The sequence below is a fragment of the Urocampus carinirostris genome, chromosome 3 (genome assembly GCF_059441175.1).
Source record: "Urocampus carinirostris isolate Australia breed hairy pipefish chromosome 3, RoL_Ucar_1.0, whole genome shotgun sequence".
NCBI lineage: Eukaryota > Metazoa > Chordata > Actinopteri > Syngnathiformes > Syngnathidae > Urocampus > Urocampus carinirostris.
Genome location: NC_142351.1, coordinates 14,345,236 through 14,365,946, shown reverse-complemented (window position 1 = coordinate 14,365,946; position 20,711 = coordinate 14,345,236). Strand labels below are relative to the sequence as shown.

The 20,711-nt window shown below is 40.9% G+C and overlaps 48 non-coding genes across 48 annotated transcripts; all 48 read right to left on the bottom strand.

The window, feature by feature from the left end:
• Positions 1–227: 227 nt before the first annotated feature.
• On the bottom strand, positions 228–300 carry trnat-agu (transfer RNA threonine (anticodon AGU)). The gene has a single exon. It is a non-coding gene; the product is annotated as a tRNA-Thr (tRNA).
• A 247-nt stretch (positions 301–547) lies between these two features.
• On the bottom strand, positions 548–626 carry trnat-agu (transfer RNA threonine (anticodon AGU)). The gene has a single exon. It is a non-coding gene; the product is annotated as a tRNA-Thr (tRNA).
• A 561-nt stretch (positions 627–1,187) lies between these two features.
• On the bottom strand, positions 1,188–1,266 carry trnat-agu (transfer RNA threonine (anticodon AGU)). Its single transcript has one exon. It is a non-coding gene; the product is annotated as a tRNA-Thr (tRNA).
• Positions 1,267–1,507: 241 nt separating this feature from the next.
• Positions 1,508–1,580, bottom strand: trnat-agu (transfer RNA threonine (anticodon AGU)). Its single transcript has one exon. It is a non-coding gene; the product is annotated as a tRNA-Thr (tRNA).
• A 230-nt stretch (positions 1,581–1,810) lies between these two features.
• Positions 1,811–1,883, bottom strand: trnat-agu (transfer RNA threonine (anticodon AGU)). The gene has a single exon. It is a non-coding gene; the product is annotated as a tRNA-Thr (tRNA).
• A 241-nt stretch (positions 1,884–2,124) lies between these two features.
• Positions 2,125–2,197, bottom strand: trnat-ugu (transfer RNA threonine (anticodon UGU)). The gene has a single exon. It is a non-coding gene; the product is annotated as a tRNA-Thr (tRNA).
• A 241-nt stretch (positions 2,198–2,438) lies between these two features.
• On the bottom strand, positions 2,439–2,511 carry trnat-agu (transfer RNA threonine (anticodon AGU)). Its single transcript has one exon. It is a non-coding gene; the product is annotated as a tRNA-Thr (tRNA).
• Positions 2,512–3,084: 573 nt separating this feature from the next.
• On the bottom strand, positions 3,085–3,157 carry trnat-agu (transfer RNA threonine (anticodon AGU)). Its single transcript has one exon. It is a non-coding gene; the product is annotated as a tRNA-Thr (tRNA).
• Positions 3,158–3,411: 254 nt separating this feature from the next.
• Positions 3,412–3,484, bottom strand: trnat-agu (transfer RNA threonine (anticodon AGU)). Its single transcript has one exon. It is a non-coding gene; the product is annotated as a tRNA-Thr (tRNA).
• Positions 3,485–3,841: 357 nt separating this feature from the next.
• Positions 3,842–3,914, bottom strand: trnat-agu (transfer RNA threonine (anticodon AGU)). Its single transcript has one exon. It is a non-coding gene; the product is annotated as a tRNA-Thr (tRNA).
• Positions 3,915–4,166: 252 nt separating this feature from the next.
• trnat-agu (transfer RNA threonine (anticodon AGU)) lies at positions 4,167–4,239 on the bottom strand. The gene has a single exon. It is a non-coding gene; the product is annotated as a tRNA-Thr (tRNA).
• Positions 4,240–4,908: 669 nt separating this feature from the next.
• trnat-agu (transfer RNA threonine (anticodon AGU)) lies at positions 4,909–4,981 on the bottom strand. Its single transcript has one exon. It is a non-coding gene; the product is annotated as a tRNA-Thr (tRNA).
• Positions 4,982–5,221: 240 nt separating this feature from the next.
• trnat-agu (transfer RNA threonine (anticodon AGU)) lies at positions 5,222–5,294 on the bottom strand. The gene has a single exon. It is a non-coding gene; the product is annotated as a tRNA-Thr (tRNA).
• Positions 5,295–5,546: 252 nt separating this feature from the next.
• Positions 5,547–5,619, bottom strand: trnat-agu (transfer RNA threonine (anticodon AGU)). Its single transcript has one exon. It is a non-coding gene; the product is annotated as a tRNA-Thr (tRNA).
• Positions 5,620–5,976: 357 nt separating this feature from the next.
• trnat-agu (transfer RNA threonine (anticodon AGU)) lies at positions 5,977–6,049 on the bottom strand. Its single transcript has one exon. It is a non-coding gene; the product is annotated as a tRNA-Thr (tRNA).
• Positions 6,050–6,290: 241 nt separating this feature from the next.
• trnat-agu (transfer RNA threonine (anticodon AGU)) lies at positions 6,291–6,363 on the bottom strand. Its single transcript has one exon. It is a non-coding gene; the product is annotated as a tRNA-Thr (tRNA).
• A 357-nt stretch (positions 6,364–6,720) lies between these two features.
• On the bottom strand, positions 6,721–6,793 carry trnat-agu (transfer RNA threonine (anticodon AGU)). Its single transcript has one exon. It is a non-coding gene; the product is annotated as a tRNA-Thr (tRNA).
• A 995-nt stretch (positions 6,794–7,788) lies between these two features.
• trnat-agu (transfer RNA threonine (anticodon AGU)) lies at positions 7,789–7,861 on the bottom strand. Its single transcript has one exon. It is a non-coding gene; the product is annotated as a tRNA-Thr (tRNA).
• A 240-nt stretch (positions 7,862–8,101) lies between these two features.
• On the bottom strand, positions 8,102–8,174 carry trnat-agu (transfer RNA threonine (anticodon AGU)). The gene has a single exon. It is a non-coding gene; the product is annotated as a tRNA-Thr (tRNA).
• Positions 8,175–8,426: 252 nt separating this feature from the next.
• trnat-agu (transfer RNA threonine (anticodon AGU)) lies at positions 8,427–8,499 on the bottom strand. Its single transcript has one exon. It is a non-coding gene; the product is annotated as a tRNA-Thr (tRNA).
• Positions 8,500–8,856: 357 nt separating this feature from the next.
• On the bottom strand, positions 8,857–8,929 carry trnat-agu (transfer RNA threonine (anticodon AGU)). The gene has a single exon. It is a non-coding gene; the product is annotated as a tRNA-Thr (tRNA).
• Positions 8,930–9,170: 241 nt separating this feature from the next.
• Positions 9,171–9,243, bottom strand: trnat-agu (transfer RNA threonine (anticodon AGU)). Its single transcript has one exon. It is a non-coding gene; the product is annotated as a tRNA-Thr (tRNA).
• Positions 9,244–9,600: 357 nt separating this feature from the next.
• On the bottom strand, positions 9,601–9,673 carry trnat-agu (transfer RNA threonine (anticodon AGU)). The gene has a single exon. It is a non-coding gene; the product is annotated as a tRNA-Thr (tRNA).
• A 252-nt stretch (positions 9,674–9,925) lies between these two features.
• Positions 9,926–9,998, bottom strand: trnat-agu (transfer RNA threonine (anticodon AGU)). Its single transcript has one exon. It is a non-coding gene; the product is annotated as a tRNA-Thr (tRNA).
• Positions 9,999–10,355: 357 nt separating this feature from the next.
• Positions 10,356–10,428, bottom strand: trnat-agu (transfer RNA threonine (anticodon AGU)). Its single transcript has one exon. It is a non-coding gene; the product is annotated as a tRNA-Thr (tRNA).
• A 689-nt stretch (positions 10,429–11,117) lies between these two features.
• On the bottom strand, positions 11,118–11,190 carry trnat-agu (transfer RNA threonine (anticodon AGU)). The gene has a single exon. It is a non-coding gene; the product is annotated as a tRNA-Thr (tRNA).
• A 682-nt stretch (positions 11,191–11,872) lies between these two features.
• Positions 11,873–11,945, bottom strand: trnat-ugu (transfer RNA threonine (anticodon UGU)). Its single transcript has one exon. It is a non-coding gene; the product is annotated as a tRNA-Thr (tRNA).
• A 352-nt stretch (positions 11,946–12,297) lies between these two features.
• Positions 12,298–12,370, bottom strand: trnat-agu (transfer RNA threonine (anticodon AGU)). The gene has a single exon. It is a non-coding gene; the product is annotated as a tRNA-Thr (tRNA).
• Positions 12,371–12,624: 254 nt separating this feature from the next.
• trnat-agu (transfer RNA threonine (anticodon AGU)) lies at positions 12,625–12,697 on the bottom strand. The gene has a single exon. It is a non-coding gene; the product is annotated as a tRNA-Thr (tRNA).
• A 356-nt stretch (positions 12,698–13,053) lies between these two features.
• trnat-agu (transfer RNA threonine (anticodon AGU)) lies at positions 13,054–13,126 on the bottom strand. Its single transcript has one exon. It is a non-coding gene; the product is annotated as a tRNA-Thr (tRNA).
• Positions 13,127–13,367: 241 nt separating this feature from the next.
• trnat-agu (transfer RNA threonine (anticodon AGU)) lies at positions 13,368–13,440 on the bottom strand. Its single transcript has one exon. It is a non-coding gene; the product is annotated as a tRNA-Thr (tRNA).
• Positions 13,441–13,681: 241 nt separating this feature from the next.
• Positions 13,682–13,754, bottom strand: trnat-agu (transfer RNA threonine (anticodon AGU)). The gene has a single exon. It is a non-coding gene; the product is annotated as a tRNA-Thr (tRNA).
• Positions 13,755–14,008: 254 nt separating this feature from the next.
• Positions 14,009–14,081, bottom strand: trnat-ugu (transfer RNA threonine (anticodon UGU)). Its single transcript has one exon. It is a non-coding gene; the product is annotated as a tRNA-Thr (tRNA).
• Positions 14,082–14,438: 357 nt separating this feature from the next.
• Positions 14,439–14,511, bottom strand: trnat-agu (transfer RNA threonine (anticodon AGU)). The gene has a single exon. It is a non-coding gene; the product is annotated as a tRNA-Thr (tRNA).
• A 254-nt stretch (positions 14,512–14,765) lies between these two features.
• trnat-ugu (transfer RNA threonine (anticodon UGU)) lies at positions 14,766–14,838 on the bottom strand. The gene has a single exon. It is a non-coding gene; the product is annotated as a tRNA-Thr (tRNA).
• Positions 14,839–15,092: 254 nt separating this feature from the next.
• trnat-ugu (transfer RNA threonine (anticodon UGU)) lies at positions 15,093–15,165 on the bottom strand. Its single transcript has one exon. It is a non-coding gene; the product is annotated as a tRNA-Thr (tRNA).
• A 241-nt stretch (positions 15,166–15,406) lies between these two features.
• On the bottom strand, positions 15,407–15,479 carry trnat-ugu (transfer RNA threonine (anticodon UGU)). Its single transcript has one exon. It is a non-coding gene; the product is annotated as a tRNA-Thr (tRNA).
• A 235-nt stretch (positions 15,480–15,714) lies between these two features.
• On the bottom strand, positions 15,715–15,787 carry trnat-agu (transfer RNA threonine (anticodon AGU)). The gene has a single exon. It is a non-coding gene; the product is annotated as a tRNA-Thr (tRNA).
• A 356-nt stretch (positions 15,788–16,143) lies between these two features.
• On the bottom strand, positions 16,144–16,216 carry trnat-agu (transfer RNA threonine (anticodon AGU)). The gene has a single exon. It is a non-coding gene; the product is annotated as a tRNA-Thr (tRNA).
• A 254-nt stretch (positions 16,217–16,470) lies between these two features.
• Positions 16,471–16,543, bottom strand: trnat-ugu (transfer RNA threonine (anticodon UGU)). Its single transcript has one exon. It is a non-coding gene; the product is annotated as a tRNA-Thr (tRNA).
• Positions 16,544–16,797: 254 nt separating this feature from the next.
• Positions 16,798–16,870, bottom strand: trnat-ugu (transfer RNA threonine (anticodon UGU)). Its single transcript has one exon. It is a non-coding gene; the product is annotated as a tRNA-Thr (tRNA).
• A 235-nt stretch (positions 16,871–17,105) lies between these two features.
• trnat-agu (transfer RNA threonine (anticodon AGU)) lies at positions 17,106–17,178 on the bottom strand. Its single transcript has one exon. It is a non-coding gene; the product is annotated as a tRNA-Thr (tRNA).
• Positions 17,179–17,534: 356 nt separating this feature from the next.
• trnat-agu (transfer RNA threonine (anticodon AGU)) lies at positions 17,535–17,607 on the bottom strand. Its single transcript has one exon. It is a non-coding gene; the product is annotated as a tRNA-Thr (tRNA).
• Positions 17,608–17,848: 241 nt separating this feature from the next.
• trnat-agu (transfer RNA threonine (anticodon AGU)) lies at positions 17,849–17,921 on the bottom strand. The gene has a single exon. It is a non-coding gene; the product is annotated as a tRNA-Thr (tRNA).
• A 1,434-nt stretch (positions 17,922–19,355) lies between these two features.
• Positions 19,356–19,428, bottom strand: trnat-ugu (transfer RNA threonine (anticodon UGU)). The gene has a single exon. It is a non-coding gene; the product is annotated as a tRNA-Thr (tRNA).
• Positions 19,429–19,780: 352 nt separating this feature from the next.
• Positions 19,781–19,853, bottom strand: trnat-ugu (transfer RNA threonine (anticodon UGU)). The gene has a single exon. It is a non-coding gene; the product is annotated as a tRNA-Thr (tRNA).
• A 254-nt stretch (positions 19,854–20,107) lies between these two features.
• On the bottom strand, positions 20,108–20,180 carry trnat-agu (transfer RNA threonine (anticodon AGU)). Its single transcript has one exon. It is a non-coding gene; the product is annotated as a tRNA-Thr (tRNA).
• Positions 20,181–20,536: 356 nt separating this feature from the next.
• Positions 20,537–20,609, bottom strand: trnat-agu (transfer RNA threonine (anticodon AGU)). Its single transcript has one exon. It is a non-coding gene; the product is annotated as a tRNA-Thr (tRNA).
• Positions 20,610–20,711: the final 102 nt, after the last annotated feature.

Below are 20,711 nucleotides of genomic sequence, written 5' to 3'. Positions count from 1 at the left end.
TAAAACCTTTTAAAAGTGCAAAACGTGACCTGATTAAACATAAGCTAAAGCTCATGAGACCAAAGGAAGAAATCAAAGGTAGCACCCAAAGACTGATGGGAGTAGGCAAAAAGTCAACAGCAATAGTTCTTTCCCATTGATGGTTGTAAGCACCTATCAATGACACATTTTACTAAGTGTAGTGTCATATCATAGTCAGTATCATTGCAACTTAAGTTCACACACCAAGGCCTGAGTGAGACTTGAACTCACGACCCCTGGTTTACTAGACCAGTGCTCTAACCCCTGAGCTACAAGGCCTGGAGCTGTGGTTGTAAAACCTTTTAAAAGTGCAAACATTGACCTGATTAAACATAAGCTAAAGCTCATGAGACCAAAGGAAGAAATCAAAAGTAGCATCCAAAGACTGATGGGAGTGGGCAAACAGTCAAAAGAAATAGTGCTATCCCATTGAAGGTTGTAGGCACCTATCAATGACACATTTTACCAAATTTAATGTCATATCATAGTCAGTATCATAGTCAGTATCATAAGAACTTAAGTTCACAGACCAAGGCCTGGGTGAGACTTGAACTCGCGACCCCTGGTTTACTAGACCAGTGCTCTAACCCCTGAGCTACATGGCCTGGAATACAGATTTTAAAATATTTTAAAAGTGCAAAACTTGACCTGATTAAACATAAGATAAAACTTGTGAGACCAAAGGAAGAAATCAAAAGTAGCATCCAAAGACTGATGGGAGTGGGCAAACAGTCAAAAGCAATAGTGCTATCCCATTGAAGGTTGTAGGCACCTATCAATGACACATTTTACCAAATTTAATGTCATATCATAGTCAGTATCATAGTCAGTATCATAAGAACTTAAGTTCACACACCAAAGCCTAGGTGAGACTTGAACTCACGACCCGTGGTTTACAAGACCAGTGCTCTAACCCCTGAGCTAAAAGGCCTGAATATCTGATAATAAAACCTTTTAAAAGTGAAAAACCTGACCTGATTAAACATAGGCTTAAGCTCGTGAGACCAAAGGAAGAAATCAAAAGTAGCATCCAAAGACTGATGGGAGTGGGCAAACAGTCAACAGCAATAGTTCTTTCCCATTGAAGGTTGTAGGCACCTATCAATGTCACATTTTACTAAGTGTAGTGTCATATCATAGTCAGTTTCATTAGAACTTAAGTTCACAGACCAAGGCTTGGGTGAGACTTGAACTCACCACCCCTGGTTTACTAGACCAGTGCTCTTACCCCTGAGCTACATGGCCTGGAATACTGATTGTAAAACATTTTAAAAGTGCAAAACTTGACCTGATTAAACATAAGATAAAACTTGTGAGACCAAAGGAAGAAATCAAAAGTAGCATCCAAAGACTGATGGGAGTGGGCAAACAGTCAACAGCAATAGTGCTATCCCGTTGAAGGTTGTAAGCACCTATCAATGACACATTTTACCAAATGTAGTGTCATATCATAGTCAGTTTCATTAGAACATAAGTTCACAGACCAAGGCATGGGTGAGACTTGAACTCACCACCCCTGGTTTACTAGACCAGTGCTCTTACCCCTGAGCTACAAGGCCTGCAGTATTGATTGTAAAACATTTTAAAAGTGCAAAACTTGACCTGATTAAACATAAGATAAAGCTCGTGAGACCAAAGGAAGAAATCAAAAGTAGCATCCAAAGACTGATGGGAGTGGGCAAACAGTCAACAGCAATATTGCCTTCCCACTGAAGGTTGTAAGCACTTATAAACTACACATTTCACCAACTACAACATCAGTACCAATATAATTTAAGTTCACAAACCAAGGCCTGGGTGAGACTTGAACTCACGACCCCTGGTTAACTAGACCAGTGCTCTAACCCCTGAGCTACAAGGCCTGGAGAACTATTTGTAAAACCTTTTAAAAGTGCATAACTTGACCTGATTAAACATAAGCTAAAGCTCGTGAGACCAAAGGAAGAAATCAAAAGTAGCATCCAAAGACTGATGGGAGTGCGCAAACAGTCAACAGCAATAGTTCTTTCCCATTGAAGGTTGTAAGCACCTATCAATTTCACATTTTACTAAGTGTAGTGTCATATCATAGTCAGTATCATTGGAACTTAAGTTCACACACCAAGGCCTAGGTGAGACTTGAACTCACGACCCCTGGTTTACAAGACCAGTGCTCTAACCCCTGAGCTACAAGGCCTAAAAATCTGATTATAAAACCTTTTAAAAGTGCAAAACCTGACCTGATTAAACATAAGCTTAAGCTCGTGAGACCAAAGGAAGAAATCAAAAGTAGCATCCAAAGACTGATGGGAGTGCGCAAACAGTCAACAGCAATAGTTCTTTCCCATTGAAGGTTGTAATCACCTATCAATGTCACATTTTACCAAATGTAGTGTCATATCATAGTCAGTATCATCAGAACTTAAGTTGACACACCAAGGCCTGGGTGAGACTTGAACTCACGACCCCTGGTTTACTAGACCAGAGCTCTAACCCCTGAGCTACAAGGCCTGGATAACTGATTGTAAAACCTTTTAAAAGTGCAAAAACTTGACCTGATTAAACATAAGCTAGGGCTCTCGAGACCAAAGGAAGAAATCAAAAGTCGCATCCAAAGACTGATGGGAGTGGGCAAACAGTCAACAGCAATTGTTCTTTTCCATAGAAGGTTGTAAGCACCTATCAATGACACATTTTACCAAATGTATTGTCATATCTTAGTCAGTATTATAGTCAGTACCATTTGAACTTAAGTTCACACACCAAGGCCTGGGTGAGACTTGAACACACAACTCCTGGTTTACAATACCAGTGCTCTAACTCCTGAGCTACAAGGCCTGAAGAACTGAACATATAACTTTTTAAAAGTGCAAAACTTGACCTGATGAACCATAAACTCGTGACACCAAAGGAAGAAATCAAAAGTAGCATCCAAAGACTGATGGGAGTGGCAAACAGTCAAAAGCAATAGTGCCATCCACTTGAAGGTTGTAGGCACCTATCAATGGCACATTTTACCAAATTTAGTGTCATATCATAGTCAGTAACATAGTCAGTATCATTAGAACTTAAGTTCACAGACCAAGGCCTGGGTGGGACTTGAACTCACGACCCCTGGTTTACTAGACCAGTGCTCTAACCCCTGAGCTACAAGGCCTGGATAACTGATTGTAAAACCTTTTAAAAGTGCAAAAACTTGACCTGATTAAACATAAGCTAAAGCTCGTGAGACCAAAGGAAGAAATCAAAAGTAGCATCCAAAGACTGTTTGGAGTGGGCAAACAGTCAAAAGCAATAGTGCTATCCCATTGAAGGTTGTAGGCACCTATCAATGACACATTTTACCAAATTTAGTGTCATATCATAGTCAGTATCAAAGTCAGTGGCATTAAAACTTAAGTTCACAGACCAAGGCCTTGGTGAGACTTGAACTCACGACCCCTGGTTTACTAGACCAGTGCTCTAACCCCTGAGCTACAAGGCCTGAACAACTGATTGTAAAACCTTTTAAAAGTGCAAAAACTTGACCTGATTAGACATAAGCTAAAGCTTGTGAGACCAAAGGAAGAAATCAAAAGTAGCATCCAAAGAGTCAAGTCAAGTCAAGTCATCTTTATTTGTATAGCCCTAAATCACGAAGAGTCTCAAAGGGCTTAAGCTAAAGCTCGTGAGACCAAAGGAAGAAATCAAAAGTAGCATCCAAAGACTGATGGGAGTGGGCAAACAGTCAAAAGCAATAGTGGCATCCCATTGAAGGTTGTAGGCACCTATCAATGGCACATTTTACCAAATTTAGTGTCATATCATAGTCAGTATCATTAGAACTTATGTTCACAGACCAAGGCCTGGGTGAGACTTGAACTCACGACCCCTGGTTTACTAGACCAGTGCTCTAACCCCTGAGCTACAAGGCCTGGAGAACTGCTTGTAAAACCTTTCAAAAGTGCAAACATTGACCTGATTAAACATAAGCTAAAGCTCGTGAGACCAAAGGAAGAAATCAAAAGTAGAATCCAAAGACTGATGGGAGTGGCAAACAGTCAAAAGCAATAGTGCCATCCCATTGAAGGTTGTAGGCACCTATCAATGGCACATTTTACCAAATTTAGTGTCATATCATAGTCAGTAACATAGTCAGTATCATTAGAACTTAAGTTCACAGACCAAGGCCTGGGTGGGACTTGAACTCACGACCCCTGGTTTACTAGACCAGTGCTCTAACCCCTGAGCTACAAGGCCTGGTAACTGATTCTAAAACCTTTTAAAAGTGCAAAAACTTGACCTGATTAAACATAAGCTAAAGCTCGTGAGACCAAAGGAAGAAATCAAAAGTAGCATCCAAAGAGTCAAGTCAAGTCAAGTCATCTTTATTTGTATAGCCCTAAATCACGAAGAGTCTCAAAGGGCTTAAGCTAAAGCTCGTGAGACCAAAAGAAGAAATCAAAAGTAGCATCCAAAGACTGATGGGAGTGGGCAAACAGTCAAAAGCAATAGTTCTTTCCCATTGAATGTTGTAGGCACCTATCACTGGCACATTTTACCAAATTTAGTGTCATATCATAATCAGTATCATTAGAACTTATGTTCACAGACCAAGGCCTGGGTGGGACTTGAACTCACGATTCCTGGTTTACTAGACCAGTCATCTAACCCCTGAGCTACAATGCCTAGAGAACTGCTTGTAAAACCTTTTAAAAGTGCAAACATTGACCTGATTAAACATAAGCTAAAGCTCGTGAGACCAAAGGAAGAAATCAAAAGTAGCATCCAAAGACTGATGGGAGTGGCAAACAGTCAAAAGCAATAGTGCCATCCCATTGAAGGTTGTAGGCACCTATCAATGGCACATTTTACTAAGTGTAGTGTCATATCATAGTCAGTATCATTGGCACTTAAGTTCACAGACCAAGGCCTGGGTGAGACTTGAACTCATGACCCCTGGTTTACTAGACCAGTGCTCTAACCCCTGAGCTACAAGGCCTGGAGAACTGCTTGTAAAACCTTTTAAAAGTGCAAACATTGACCTGATTAAACATAAGCTAAAGCTCGTGAGACCAAAGGAAGAAATCAAAAGTAGCATCCAAAGACTGATGGGAGTGGCAAACAGTCAAAAGCAATAGTGCCATCCCATTGAAGGTTGTAGGCACCTATCAATGACACATTTTACTAAGTGTAGTGTCATATCATAGTCAGTATCATTGGCACTTAAGTTCACAGACCAAGGCCTGGGTGAGACTTGAACTCATGACCCCTGGTTTACTAGACCAGTGCTCTAACCCCTGAGCTACAAGGCCTGGAGAACTGCTTGTAAAACCTTTTAAAAGTGCAAACATTGACCTGATTAAACATAAGCTAAAGCTCGTGAGACCAAAGGAAGAAATCAAAAGTAGCATCCAAAGACTGATGGGAGTGGCAAACAGTCAAAAGCAATAGTGCCATCCCATTGAAGGTTGTAGGCACCTATCAATGGCACATTTTACCAAATTTAGTGTCATATCATAGTCAGTAACATAGTCAGTATCATAAGAACTTAAGTTCACAGACCAAGGCCTGGGTGGGACTTGAACTCACGACCCCTGGTTTACTAGACCAGTGCTCTAACCCCTGAGCTACAAGGCCTGGATAACTGATAGTAAAACCTTTTAAAAGTGCAAAAACTTGACCTGATTAAACATAAGCTAAAGCTCGTGAGACCAAAGGAAGAAATCAAAAGTAGCATCCAAAGAGTCAAGTCAAGTCAAGTCATCTTTATTTGTATAGCCCTAAATCACGAAGAGTCTCAAAGGGCTTAAGCTAAAGCTCGTGAGACCAAAAGAAGAAATCAAAAGTAGCATCCAAAGACTGATGGGAGTGGGCAAACAGTCAAAAGCAATAGTTCTTTCCCATTGAAGGTTGTAAGCACCTATCAATGACACATTTTACTAAGTGTAGTGTCATATCAGAGTCAGTATCATTGGCACTTAAGTTCACAGACCAAGGCCTGGGTGAGACTTGAACTCATGACCCCTGGTTTACTAGACCAGTGCTCTAACCCCTGAGCTACAAGGCCTGGAGAAATGCTTGTAAAACCTTTTAAAAGTGCAAACATTGACCTGATTAAACATAAGCTAAAGCTCGTGAGACCAAAGGAAGAAATCAAAAGTAGCATCCAAAGACTGATGGGAGTGGGCAAACAGTCAACAGCAATAGTTCTTTCCCATTGAAGGTTGTAAGTACCTATCAATGACACATTTTACTAAGTGTAGTGTCATATCATAGTCAGTATCATTGACACTTAAGTTCACAGACCAGGGCATGGGTGAGACTTGAACTCACGACCCCTGGTTTACTAGACCAGTGCTCTAACCCCTGAGCTACAAGGCCTGAACAACTGATTGTAAAACCTTTTAAAAGTGCAAAAACTTGACCTGATTAGACATAAGCTAAAGCTTGTGAGACCAAAGGAAGAAATCAAAAGTAGCATACAAAAAGTCAAGTCAAGTCAAGTCATCTTTATTTGTATAGCCCTAAATCACGAAGAGTCTCAAAGGGCTTAAGCTAAAGCTCGTGAGACCAAAGGAAGAAATCAAAAGTAGCATCCAAAGACTGATGGGAGTGGGCAAACAGTCAAAAGCAATAGTGCCATCCCATTGAAGGTTGTAGGCACCTATCACTGGCACATTTTACCAAATTTAGTGTCATATCATAGTCAGTATCATTAGAACATATGTTCACAGACCAAGGCCTGGGTGGGACTTGAACTCACGACCCCTGGTTTACTAGACCAGTGCTCTAACCCCTGAGCTACAAGGCCTGGAGAACTGCTTGTAAAACCTTTTAAAAGTGCAAACATTGACCTGATTAAACATAAGCTAAAGCTCGTGAGACCAAAGGAAGAAATCAAAAGTAGCATCCAAAGACTGATGGGAGTGGCAAACAGTCAAAAGGAATAGTGCCATCCCATTGAAGGTTGTAGGCACCTATCAATGGCACATTTTACCAAATTTAGTGTCATATCATAGTCAGTAACATAGTCAGTATCATTAGAACTTAAGTTCACAGACCAAGGCCTGGGTGGGACTTGAACTCACGACCCCTGATTTACTAGACCAGTGCTCTAACCCCTGAGCTATAAGGCCTGGATTACTGATTGTAAAACATTTTAAAAGTGCAAAAACTTGACCTGATTAGACATAAGCTAAAGCTTGTGAGACCAAAGGAAGAAATCAAAAGTAGCATACAAAAAGTCAAGTCAAGTCAAGTCATCTTTATTTGTATAGCCCTAAATCACGAAGAGTCTCAAAGGGCTTAAGCTAAAGCTCGTGAGACCAAAGGAAGAAATCAAAAGTAGCGTCCAAAGACTGATGGGAGTGGGCAAACAGTCAAAAGCAATAGTTCTTTTCCATTGAAGGTTGTAGGCACCTATCACTGGCACATTTTACCAAATTTAGTGTCATATCATAATCAGTATCATTAGAACTTATGTTCACAGACCAAGGCCTGGGTGGGACTTGAACTCACGACTCCTGGTTTACTAGACCAGTCATCTAACCCCTGAGCTACAATGCCTAGAGAACTGCTTGTAAAACCTTTTAAAAGTGCAAACATTGACCTGATTAAACATAAGCTAAAGCTCGTGAGACCAAAGGAAGAAATCAAAAGTAGCATCCAAAGACTGATGGGAGTGGCAAACAGTCAAAAGCAATAGTGCCATCCCATTGAAGGTTGTAGGCACCTATCAATGGCACATTTTACTAAGTGTAGTGTCATATCATAGTCAGTATCATTGGCACTTAAGTTCACAGACCAAGGCCTGGGTGAGACTTGAACTCATGACCCCTGGTTTACTAGACCAGTGCTCTAACCCCTGAGCTACAAGGCCTGGAGAACTGCTTGTAAAACCTTTTAAAAGTGCAAACATTGACCTGATTAAACATAAGCTAAAGCTCGTGAGACCAAAGGAAGAAATCAAAAGTAGCATCCAAAGACTGATGGGAGTGGCAAACAGTCAAAAGCAATAGTGCCATCCCATTGAAGGTTGTAGGCACCTATCAATGACACATTTTACTAAGTGTAGTGTCATATCATAGTCAGTATCATTGGCACTTAAGTTCACAGACCAAGGCCTGGGTGAGACTTGAACTCATGACCCCTGGTTTACTAGACCAGTGCTCTAACCCCTGAGCTACAAGGCCTGGAGAACTGCTTGTAAAACCTTTTAAAAGTGCAAACATTGACCTGATTAAACATAAGCTAAAGCTCGTGAGACCAAAGGAAGAAATCAAAAGTAGCATCCAAAGACTGATGGGAGTGGCAAACAGTCAAAAGCAATAGTGCCATCCCATTGAAGGTTGTAGGCACCTATCAATGGCACATTTTACCAAATTTAGTGTCATATCATAGTCAGTAACATAGTCAGTATCATAAGAACTTAAGTTCACAGACCAAGGCCTGGGTGGGACTTGAACTCACGACCCCTGGTTTACTAGACCAGTGCTCTAACCCCTGAGCTACAAGGCCTGGATAACTGATAGTAAAACCTTTTAAAAGTGCAAAAACTTGACCTGATTAAACATAAGCTAAAGCTCGTGAGACCAAAGGAAGAAATCAAAAGTAGCATCCAAAGAGTCAAGTCAAGTCAAGTCATCTTTATTTGTATAGCCCTAAATCACGAAGAGTCTCAAAGGGCTTAAGCTAAAGCTCGTGAGACCAAAAGAAGAAATCAAAAGTAGCATCCAAAGACTGATGGGAGTGGGCAAACAGTCAAAAGCAATAGTTCTTTCCCATTGAAGGTTGTAAGCACCTATCAATGACACATTTTACTAAGTGTAGTGTCATATCAGAGTCAGTATCATTGGCACTTAAGTTCACAGACCAAGGCCTGGGTGAGACTTGAACTCATGACCCCTGGTTTACTAGACCAGTGCTCTAACCCCTGAGCTACAAGGCCTGGAGAAATGCTTGTAAAACCTTTTAAAAGTGCAAACATTGACCTGATTAAACATAAGCTAAAGCTCGTGAGACCAAAGGAAGAAATCAAAAGTAGCATCCAAAGACTGATGGGAGTGGGCAAACAGTCAACAGCAATAGTTCTTTCCCATTGAAGGTTGTAAGTACCTATCAATGACACATTTTACTAAGTGTAGTGTCATATCATAGTCAGTATCATTGACACTTAAGTTCACAGACCAGGGCATGGGTGAGACTTGAACTCACGACCCCTGGTTTACTAGACCAGTGCTCTAACCCCTGAGCTACAAGGCCTGAACAACTGATTGTAAAACCTTTTAAAAGTGCAAAAACTTGACCTGATTAGACATAAGCTAAAGCTTGTGAGACCAAAGGAAGAAATCAAAAGTAGCATACAAAAAGTCAAGTCAAGTCAAGTCATCTTTATTTGTATAGCCCTAAATCACGAAGAGTCTCAAAGGGCTTAAGCTAAAGCTCGTGAGACCAAAGGAAGAAATCAAAAGTAGCATCCAAAGACTGATGGGAGTGGGCAAACAGTCAAAAGCAATAGTGCCATCCCATTGAAGGTTGTAGGCACCTATCACTGGCACATTTTACCAAATTTAGTGTCATATCATAGTCAGTATCATTAGAACATATGTTCACAGACCAAGGCCTGGGTGGGACTTGAACTCACGACCCCTGGTTTACTAGACCAGTGCTCTAACCCCTGAGCTACAAGGCCTGGAGAACTGCTTGTAAAACCTTTTAAAAGTGCAAACATTGACCTGATTAAACATAAGCTAAAGCTCGTGAGACCAAAGAAAGAAATCAAAAGTAGCATCCAAAGACTGATGGGAGTGGCAAACAGTCAAAAGGAATAGTGCCATCCCATTGAAGGTTGTAGGCACCTATCAATGGCACATTTTACCAAATTTAGTGTCATATCATAGTCAGTAACATAGTCAGTATCATTAGAACTTAAGTTCACAGACCAAGGCCTGGGTGGGACTTGAACTCACGACCCCTGGTTTACTAGACCAGTGCTCTAACCCCTGAGCTATAAGGCCTGGATTACTGATTGTAAAACATTTTAAAAGTGCAAAAACTTGACCTGATTAGACATAAGCTAAAGCTTGTGAGACCAAAGGAAGAAATCAAAAGTAGCATACAAAAAGTCAAGTCAAGTCAAGTCATCTTTATTTGTATAGCCCTAAATCACGAAGAGTCTCAAAGGGCTTAAGCTAAAGCTCGTGAGACCAAAGGAAGAAATCAAAAGTAGCGTCCAAAGACTGATGGGAGTGGGCAAACAGTCAAAAGCAATAGTTCTTTTCCATTGAAGGTTGTAGGCACCTATCAATGACACATTTTACTAAGTGTAGTGTCATATCATAGTCAGTATCATTGGCACTTAAGTTCACAGACCAAGGCCTGGGTGAGACTTGAACTCACGACCCCTGGTTTACTAGACCAGTGCTCTAACCCCTGAGCTACAAGGCCTGGAGAACTGCTTGTAAAACCTTTTAAAAGTGCAAACATTGACCTGATTAAACATAAGCTAAAGCTCGTGAGACCAAAGGAAGAAATCAAAAGTAGCATCCAAAGACTGATGGGAGTGGCAAACAGTCAAAAGCAATAGTGCCATCCCATTGAAGGTTGTATGCACCTATCAACGGCACATTTTACCAAATTTAGTGTCTTATCATAGTCAGTAACATAGTCAGTATCATTAGAACTTAAGTTCACAGACCAAGGCCTGGGTGGGACTTGAACTCAAGACCCCAGGTTTACTGGACCAGTGCTCTAACCCCTGAGCTACAAGGCCTGGATAACTGATTGTAAAACCTTTTAAAAGTGCAAAAACTTGACCTGATTAAACATAAGCTAAAGGTCGTGAGACCAAAGGAAGAAATCAAAAGAAGCATCCAAAGAGTCAAGTCAAGTCATCTTTATTTGTATAGCCCTAAGTCACGAAGAGTCTCAAAGGGCTTAAGCTAAAGCTCGTGAGACCAAAGGAAGAAATCAAAAGTAGCATCCAAAGACTGATGGAAGTGGGCAAACAGTCAAAAGCAATAGTGCCATCCCATTGAAGGTTGTAGGCACCTATCAATGGCACATTTTACCAAATTTAGTGTCATATCATAGTCAGTAACATAGTCAGTATCATTAGAACTTAAGTTCACAGACCAAGGCCTGGGTGGGACTTGAACTCACGACCCCTGGTTTACTAGACCAATGCTCGAACCCCTGAGCTACAAGGCCTGGATAACTGATAGTAAAACCTTTTAAAAGTGCAAAAACTTGACCTGATTAAACATAAGCTAAAGCTCGTGAGACCAAAGGAAGAAATCAAAAGTAGCATCCAAAGAGTCAAGTCAAGTCAAGTCATCTTTATTTGTATAGCCCTAAATCACGAAGAGTCTCAAAGGGCTTAAGCTAAAGCTCGTGAGACCAAAAGAAGAAATCAAAAGTAGCATCCAAAGACTGATGGGAGTGGCAAACAGTCAAAAGCAATAGTGCCATCCCATTGAAGGTTGTAGGCACCTATCAATGACACATTTTACTAAGTGTAGTGTCATATCAGAGTCAGTATCATTGGCACTTAAGTTCACAGACCAAGGCCTGGGTGAGACTTGAACTCATGACCCCTGTTTTACTAGACCAGTGCTCTAACCCCTGAGCTACAAGGCCTGGAGAACTGCTTGTAAAACCTTTTAAAAGTGCAAACATTGACCTGATTAAACATAAGCTAAAGCTCGTGAGACCAAAGGAAGAAATCAAAAGTAGCATCCAAAGACTGTTTGGAGTGGGCAAACAGTCAAAAGCAATAGTGCTATCCCATTGAAGGTTGTAGGCACCTATCAATGACACATTTTACCAAATTTAGTGTCATATCATAGTCAGTATCAAAGTCAGTAGCATTAAAACTTAAGTTCACAGACCAAGGCCTGGGTGAGAGTTGAACTCACGACCCCTGGTTTACAAGACCAGTGCTCTAACCCCTGAGCTACAAGGCCTGGATAACTGATTGTAAAACCTTTTAAAAGTGCAAAAACTTGACCTGATTAAACATAAGCTAAAGGTCGTGAGACCAAAGGAAGAAATCAAAAGAAGCATCCAAAGAGTCAAGTCAAGTCATCTTTATTTGTATAGCCCTAAGTCACGAAGAGTCTCAAAGGGCTTAAGCTAAAGCTCGTGAGACCAAAGGAAGAAATCAAAAGTAGCGTCCAAAGACTGATGGGAGTGGGCAAACAGTCAAAAGCAATAGTTCTTTTCCATTGAAGGTTGTAGGCACCTATCAATGACACATTTTACTAAGTGTAGTGTCATATAATAGTCAGTATCATTGGCACTTAAGTTCACAGACCAAGGCCTGGGTGAGACTTGAACTCACGACCCCTGGTTTACTAGACCAGTGCTCTAACCCCTGAGCTACAAGGCCTGAGCAACTGATTGAAAAACCTTTTAAAAGTGCAAAAACTTGACCTGATTAAACATAAGCTAAAGCTCGTGAGACCAAAGGAAGAAATCAAAAGTAGCATCCAAAGACTGTTTGGAGTGGGCAAACAGTCAAAAGCAATAGTGCTATCCCATTGAAGGTTGTAGGCACCTATCAATGACACATTTTACCAAATTTAGTGTCATATCATAGTCAGTATCAAAGTCAGTAGCATTAAAACTTAAGTTCACAGACCAAGGCCTGGGTGAGACTTGAACTCACGACCCTTGGTTTACTAGACCAGTGCTCTAACCCCTGAGCTACAAGGCCTGAAAATCTGATTATAAAACCTTTTAAAAGTGTAAAACCTGACCTGATTAAACATAAGCTAAAGGTCGTGAGACCAAAGGAAGAAATCAAAAGAAGCATCCAAAGAGTCAAGTCAAGTCAAGTCATCTTTATTTGTATAGCCCTAAGTCACGAAGAGTCTCAAAGGGCTTAAGCTAAAGCTCGTGAGACCAAAGGAAGAAATCAAAAGTAGCGTCCAAAGACTGATGGGAGTGGGCAAACAGTCAAAAGCAATAGTTCTTTTCCATTGAAGGTTGTAAGCACCTATCAATGACACATTTTACTAAGTGTAGTGTCATATCATAGTCAGTATCATTGGCACTTAAGTTCACAGACCAAGGCCTGGGTGAGACTTGAACTCACGACCCCTGGTTTACTAGACCAGTGCTCTAACCCCTGAGCTACAAGGCCAGAAGAACTGCTTGTAAAACCTTTTAAAAGTGCAAACATTGACCTGATTAAACATAAGCTAAAGCTCGTGAGACCAAAGGAAGAAATCAAAAGTAGCGTCCAAAGACTGATGGGAGTGGGCAAACAGTCAAAAGCAATAGTTCTTTCCCATTGAAGGTTGTAAGCACCTATCAATGACACATTTTACTAAGTGTAGTGTCATATCATAGTCAGTATCATTGGCACTTAAGTTCACAGACCAAGGCCTGGGTGAGACTTGAACTCACGACCCCTGGTTTACTAGACCAGTGCTCTAACCCCTGAGCTACAAGGCCAGAAGAACTGCTTGTAAAACCTTTTAAAAGTGCAAACATTGACCTGATTAAACATAAGCTAAAGCTCGTGAGACCAAAGGAAGAAATCAAAAGTAGCATCCAAAGACTGATGGGAGTGGGCAAACAGTCAACAGCAATAGTTCTTTCCCATTGAAGGTTGTAAGCACCTATCAATGACACATTTTACTAAGTGTAGTGTCATATCATAGTCAGTATCATTGGCACTTAAGTTCACAGACCAAGGCCTGGGTGAGACTTGAACTCACGACCCCTGGTTTACTAGGCCAGTGCTCTAACCCCTGAGCTGCAAGGCCTAAGCAACTGATTGAAAAACCTTTTAAAAGTGCAAAAACTTGACCTGATTAAACATAAGCTAAAGCTCGTGAGACCAAAGGAAGAAATCAAAAGTAGCATCCAAAGACTGTTTGGATTGGGCAAACAGTCAAAAGCAATAGTGCTATCCCATTGAAGGTTGTAGGCACCTATCAATGACACATTTTACCAAATTTAGCGTCATATCATAGTCAGTATCAAAGTCAGTAGCATTAAAACTTAAGTTCACAGACCAAGGCCTGGGTGAGACTTGAACTCACGACCTTTGGTTTACAAGACCAGTGCTCTAACCCCTGAGCTACAAGGGCTGGATAACTGATTGTAAAACCTTTTAAAAGTGCAAAAACTTGACCTGATTAAACATAAGCTAAAGGTCGTGAGACCAAAGGAAGAAATCAAAAGAAGCATCCAAAGAGTCAAGTCAAGTCAAGTCATCTTTATTTGTATAGCCCTAAGTCACGAAGAGTCTCAAAGGGCTTAAGCTAAAGCTCGTTAGACCAAAGGAAGAAATCAAAAGTAGCATCCAAAGACTGATGGGAGTGGGTAAACAGTCAAAAGCAATAGTTCTTTTCCATTGAAGGTTGTAAGCACTTATCAATGACACATTTTACTAAGTGTAGTGTCATATCATAGTCAGTATCATTGGCACTTAAGTTCACAGACCAAGGCCTGGGTGAGACTTGAACTCACGACCCCTGGTTTACTAGACCAGTGCTCTAACCCCTGAGCTACAAGGCCTGAGCAACTGATTGAAAAACCTTTTAAAAGTGCAAAAACTTGACCTGATTAAACATAAGCTAAAGCTCGTGAGACCAAAGGAAGAAATCAAAAGTAGCACCCAAAGACTGTTTGGAGTGGGCAAACAGTCAAAAGCAATAGTGCTATCCCATTGAAGGTTGTAGGCACCTATCAATGACACATTTTACCAAATTTAGTGTCATATCATAGTCAGTATCAAAGTCAGTAGCATTAAAACTTAAGTTCACAGACCAAGGCCTGGGTGAGACTTGAACTCACGACCCCTGGTTTACAAGACCAGTGCTCTAACCCCTGAGCTACAAGGCCTGGATAACTGATTGTAAAACCTTTTAAAAGTGCAAAAACTTGACCTGATTAAACATAAGCTAAAGCTCGTGAGACCAAAGGAAGAAATCAAAAGTAGCATCCAAAGACTGTTTGGAGTGGGCAAACAGTCAAAAGCAATAGTGCTATCCCATTGAAGGTTGTAGGCACCTATCAATGACACATTTTACCAAATTTAGTGTCATATCATAGTCAGCATCAAAGTCAGTAGCATTAAAACTTAAGTTCACAGACCAAGGCCTGGGTGAGACTTGAACTCACGACCCCTGGTTTACAAGACCAGTGCTCTAACCCCTGAGCTACAAGGCCTGGATAACTGATTGTAAAACCTTTTAAAAGTGCAAAACCTGACCTGATTAAACATAAGATAAAGCTCGTGAGACCAAAGGAAGAAATCAAAAGTAGCACCCAAAGACTGATGGGAGTGGGCAAACAGTCAAAAGCAATAGTTCTTTTCCATTGAAGGTTGTAAGCACCTGTCAATGACACATTTTACTAAGTGTAGTGTCATATCATAGTCAGTATCATTGGCACTTAAGTTCACAGACCAAGGCCTGGGTGAGACTTGAACTCTCGACCCCTGGTTTACAAGACCAGTGCTCTAACCCCTGAGCTACAAGGCCTGGATAACTGATTGTAAAACCTTTTAAAAGTGCAAAACCTGACCTGATTAAACATAAGATAAAGCTCGTGAGACCAAAGGAAGAAATCAAAAGTAGCACCCAAAGACTGATGGGAGTAGGCAAAGAGTCAACAGCGCTTCCCCATTTAAGGTTATAAGCACTCATCAATGACACAATTTACCAAATGTGGTGTCATATCATAGTCAGTATCATTAGAACATAAGTTGACACACCAAGGCCTGGGTGAGACTTGAACTTACGACCCTTGGTTTACTAGACCAGTGCTCTAACCCCTGAGCTACAAGGCCTGAAAATCTGATTATAAAACCTTTTAAAAGTGTAAAACCTGACCTGATTAAACATAAGCTAAAGGTCGTGAGACCAAAGGAAGAAATCAAAAGAAGCATCCAAAGAGTCAAGTCAAGTCAAGTCATCTTTATTTGTATAGCCCTAAGTCACGAAGAGTCTGAAAGGGCTTAAGCTAAAGCTCGTGAGACCAAAGGAAGAAATCAAAAGTAGCGTCCAAAGACTGATGGGAGTGGGCAAACAGTCAAAAGCAATAGTTCTTTTCCATTGAAGGTTGTAAGCACCTATCAATGACACATCTTACTAAGTGTAGTGTCATATCATAGTCAGTATCATTGGCACTTAAGTTCACAGACCAAGGCCTGGGTGAGACTTGAACTCACGACCCCTGGTTTACTAGACCAGTGCTCTAACCCCTGAGCTACAAGGCCTGAGCAACTGATTGAAAAACCTTTTAAAAGTGCAAAAACTTGACCCGATTAAACATAAGCTAAAGCTCGTGAGACCAAAGGAAGAAATCAAAAGTAGCACCCAAAGACTGTTTGGAGTGGGCAAACAGTCAAAAGCAATAGTGCTATCCCATTGAAGGTTGTAGGCACCTATCAATGACACATTTTACCAAATTTAGTGTCATATCATAGTCAGTATCAAAGTCAGTAGCATTAAAACTTAAGTTCACAGACCAAGGCCTGGGTGAGACTTGAACTCACGACCCCTGGTTTACAAGACCAGTGCTCTAACCCCTGAGCTACAAGGCCTGGATAACTGATTGTAAAACCTTTTAAAAGTGCAAAAACTTGACCTGATTAAACATAAGCTAAAGCTCGTGAGACCAAAGGAAGAAATCAAAAGTAGCATCCAAAGACTGTTTGGAGTGGGCAAACAGTCAAAAGCAATAGTGCTATCCCATTGAAGGTTGTAGGCACCTATCAATGACACATTTTACCAAATTTAGTGTCATATCATAGTCAGTATCAAAGTCAGTAGCATTAAAACTTAAGTTCACAGACCAAGGCCTGGGTGAGACTTGAACTCACGACCCCTGGTTTACAAGACCAGTGCTCTAACCCCTGAGCTACAAGGCCTGGATAACTGATTGTAAAACCTTTTAAAAGTGCAAAACCTGACCTGATTAAACATAAGATAAAGCTCGTGAGACCAAAGGAAGAAATCAAAAGTAACACCCAAAGACTGATGGGAGTAGGCAAAGAGTCAACAGCGCTTCCCCATTTAAGGTTATAAGCACTCATCAATGACACAATTTACCAAATGTGGTGTCATATCATAGTCAGTATCATTAGAACATAAGTTGACACACCAAGGCCTGGGTGAGACTTGAACTCACGACCCTTGGTTTACTAGACCAGTGCTCTAACCCCTGAGCTACAAGGCCTGAAAATCTAATTATAAAACCTTTTAAAAGTGTAAAACCTGACCTGATTAAACATAAGCTAAAGGTCGTGAGACCAAAGGAAGAAATCAAAAGAAGCATCCAAAGAGTCAAGTCAAGTCAAGTCATCTTTATTTGTATAGCCCTAAGTCACGAAGAGTCTCAAAGGGCTTAAGCTAAAGCTCGTGAGACCAAAGGAAGAAATCAAAAGTAGCGTCCAAAGACTGATGGGAGTGGGCAAACAGTCAAAAGCAATAGTTCTTTTCCATTGAAGGTTGTAAGCACCTATCAATGACACATTTTACTAAGTGTAGTGTCATATCATAGTCAGTATCATTGGCACATAAGTTCACAGACCAAGGCCTGGGTGAGACTTGAACTCACGACCCCTGGTTTACTAGACCAGTGCTCTAACCCCTGAGCTACAAGGCCAGAAGAACTGCTTGTAAAACCTTTTAAAAGTGCAAACATTGACCTGATTAAACATAAGCTAAAGCTCGTGAGACCAAAGGAAGAAATCAAAAGTAGCGTCCAAAGACTGATGGGAGTGGGCAAACAGTCAAAAGAAATAGTTCTTTCCCATTGAAGGTTGTAAGCACCTATCAATGACACATTTTACTAAGTGTAGTGTCATATCATAGTCAGTATCATTGGCACTTAAGTTCACAGACCAAGGCCTGGGTGAGACTTTAACTCACGACCCCTGGTTTACTAGACCAGTGCTCTAACCCCTGAGCTACAAGGCCTGAGCTACTGATTGAAAAACCTTTTAAAAGTGCAAAAACTTGAACTGATTAAACATAAGCTAAAGCTCGTGAGACCAAAGGAAGAAATCAAAAGTAGCATCCAAAGACTGTTTGGAGTGGGCAAACAGTCAAAAGCAATAGTGCTATCCCATTGAAGGTTGTAGGCACCTATCAATGACACATTTTACCAAATTTAGCGTCATATCATAGTCAGTATCAAAGTCAGTAGCATTAAAACTTAAGTTCACAGACCAAGGCCTGGGTGAGACTTGAACTCACGACCCCTGGTTTACAAGACCAGTGCTCTAACCCCTCAGCTACAAGGGCTGGATAACTGATTGTAAAACCTTTTAAAAGTGCAAAAACTTGACCTGATTAAACATAAGCTAAAGGTCGTGAGACCAAAGGAAGAAATCAAAAGAAGCATCCAAAGAGTCAAGTCAAGTCATCTTTATTTGTATAGCCCTAAGTCACGAAGAGTCTCAAAGGGCTTAAGCTAAAGCTCGTGAGACCAAAGGAAGAAATCAAAAGTAGCATCCAAAGACTGATGGGAGTGGGTAAACAGTCAAAAGCAATAGTTCTTTTCCATTGAAGGCTGTAAGCACCTATCAATGACACATTTTACTAAGAGTAGTGTCATATCATAGTCAGTATCATTGGCACTTAAGTTCACAGACCAAGGCCTGGGTGAGACTTGAACTCACGACCCCTGGTTTACAAGACCAGTGCTCTAACCCCTCAGCTACAAGGGCTGGATAACTGATTGTAAAACCTTTTAAAAGTGCAAAAACTTGACCTGATTAGACTTAAGCTAAAGGTCGTGAGACCAAAGGAAGAAATCAAAAGTAGCATCCAAAGAGTCAAGTCAAGTCAAGTCATCTTTATTTGTATAGCCCTAAATCACGAAGAGTCTCAAAGGGCTTAAGCTAAAGCTCGTGAGACCAAAAGAAGAAATCAAAAGTAGCATCCAAAGACTGATGGGAGTGGCAAACAGTCAAAAGCAATAGTGCCATCCCATTGAAGGTTGTAGGCACCTATCAATGACACATTTTACTAAGTGTAGTGTCATATCAGAGTCAGTATCATTGGCACTTAAGTTCACAGACCAAGGCCTGGGTGAGACTTGAACTCATGACCCCTGTTTTACTAGACCAGTGCTCTAACCCCTGAGCTACAAGGCCTGGAGAACTGCTTGTAAAACCTTTTAAAAGTGCAAACATTGACCTGATTAAACATAAGCTAAAGCTCGTGAGACCAAAGGAAGAAATCAAAAGTAGCATCCAAAGACTGTTTGGAGTGGGCAAACAGTCAAAAGCAATAGTGCTATCCCATTGAAGGTTGTAGGCACCTATCAATGACACATTTTACCAAATTTAGTGTCATATCATAGTCAGTATCAAAGTCAGTAGCATTAAAACTTAAGTTCACAGACCAAGGCCTGGGTGAGAGTTGAACTCACGACCCCTGGTTTACAAGACCAGTGCTCTAACCCCTGAGCTACAAGGCCTGGATAACTGATTGTAAAACCTTTTAAAAGTGCAAAAACTTGACCTGATTAAACATAAGCTAAAGGTCGTGAGACCAAAGGAAGAAATCAAAAGAAGCATCCAAAGAGTCAAGTCAAGTCATCTTTATTTGTATAGCCCTAAGTCACGAAGAGTCTCAAAGGGCTTAAGCTAAAGCTCGTGAGACCAAAGGAAGAAATCAAAAGTAGCATCCAAAGACTGATGGGAGTGGGTAAACAGTCAAAAGCAATAGTTCTTTTCCATTGAAGGTTGTAAGCACCTATCAATGACACATTTTACTAAGTGTAGTGTCATATCATAGTCAGTATCATTGGCACTTAAGTTCACAGACCAAGGCCTGGGTGAGACTTGAACTCACGACCCCTGGTTTACAAGACCAGTGCTCTAACCCCTGAGCTACAAGGCCTGAGCAAATGATTGAAAAACCTTTTAAAAGTGCAAAAACTTGACCTGATTAAACATAAGCTAAAGCTCGTGAGAACAAAGGAAGAAATCAAAAGTAGCACCCAAAGACTGTTTGGAGTGGGCAAACAGTCAAAAGCAATAGTGCTATCCCATTGAAGGTTGTAGGCACCTATCAATGACACATTTTACCAAATTTAGTGTCATATCATAGTCAGTATCAAAGTCAGTAGCATTAAAACTTAAGTTCACAGACAAAGGCCTGGGTGAGACTTGAACTCACGACCCTTGGTTTACTAGACCAGTGCTCTAACCCCTGAGCTACAAGGCCTGAAAATCTGATTATAAAACCTTTTAAAAGTGTAAAACCTGACCTGATTAAACATAAGCTAAAGGTCGTGAGACCAAAGGAAGAAATCAAAAGAAGCATCCAAAGAGTCAAGTCAAGTCAAGTCATCTTTATTTGTATAGCCCTAAGTCACGAAGAGTCTCAAAGGGCTTAAGCTAAAGCTCGTGAGACCAAAGGAAGAAATCAAAAGTAGCGTCCAAAGACTGATGGGAGTGGGCAAACAGTCAAAAGCAATAGTTCTTTTCCATTGAAGGTTGTAAGCACCTATCAATGACACATCTTACTAAGTGTAGTGTCATATCATAGTCAGTATCATTGGCACTTAAGTTCACAGACCAAGGCCTGGGTGAGACTTGAACTCACGACCCCTGGTTTACTAGACCAGTGCTCTAACCCCTGAGCTACAAGGCCTGAGCAACTGATTGAAAAACCTTTTAAAAGTGCAAAAACTTGACCTGATTAAACATAAGCTAAAGCTCGTGAGACCAAAGGAAGAAATCAAAAGTAGCACCC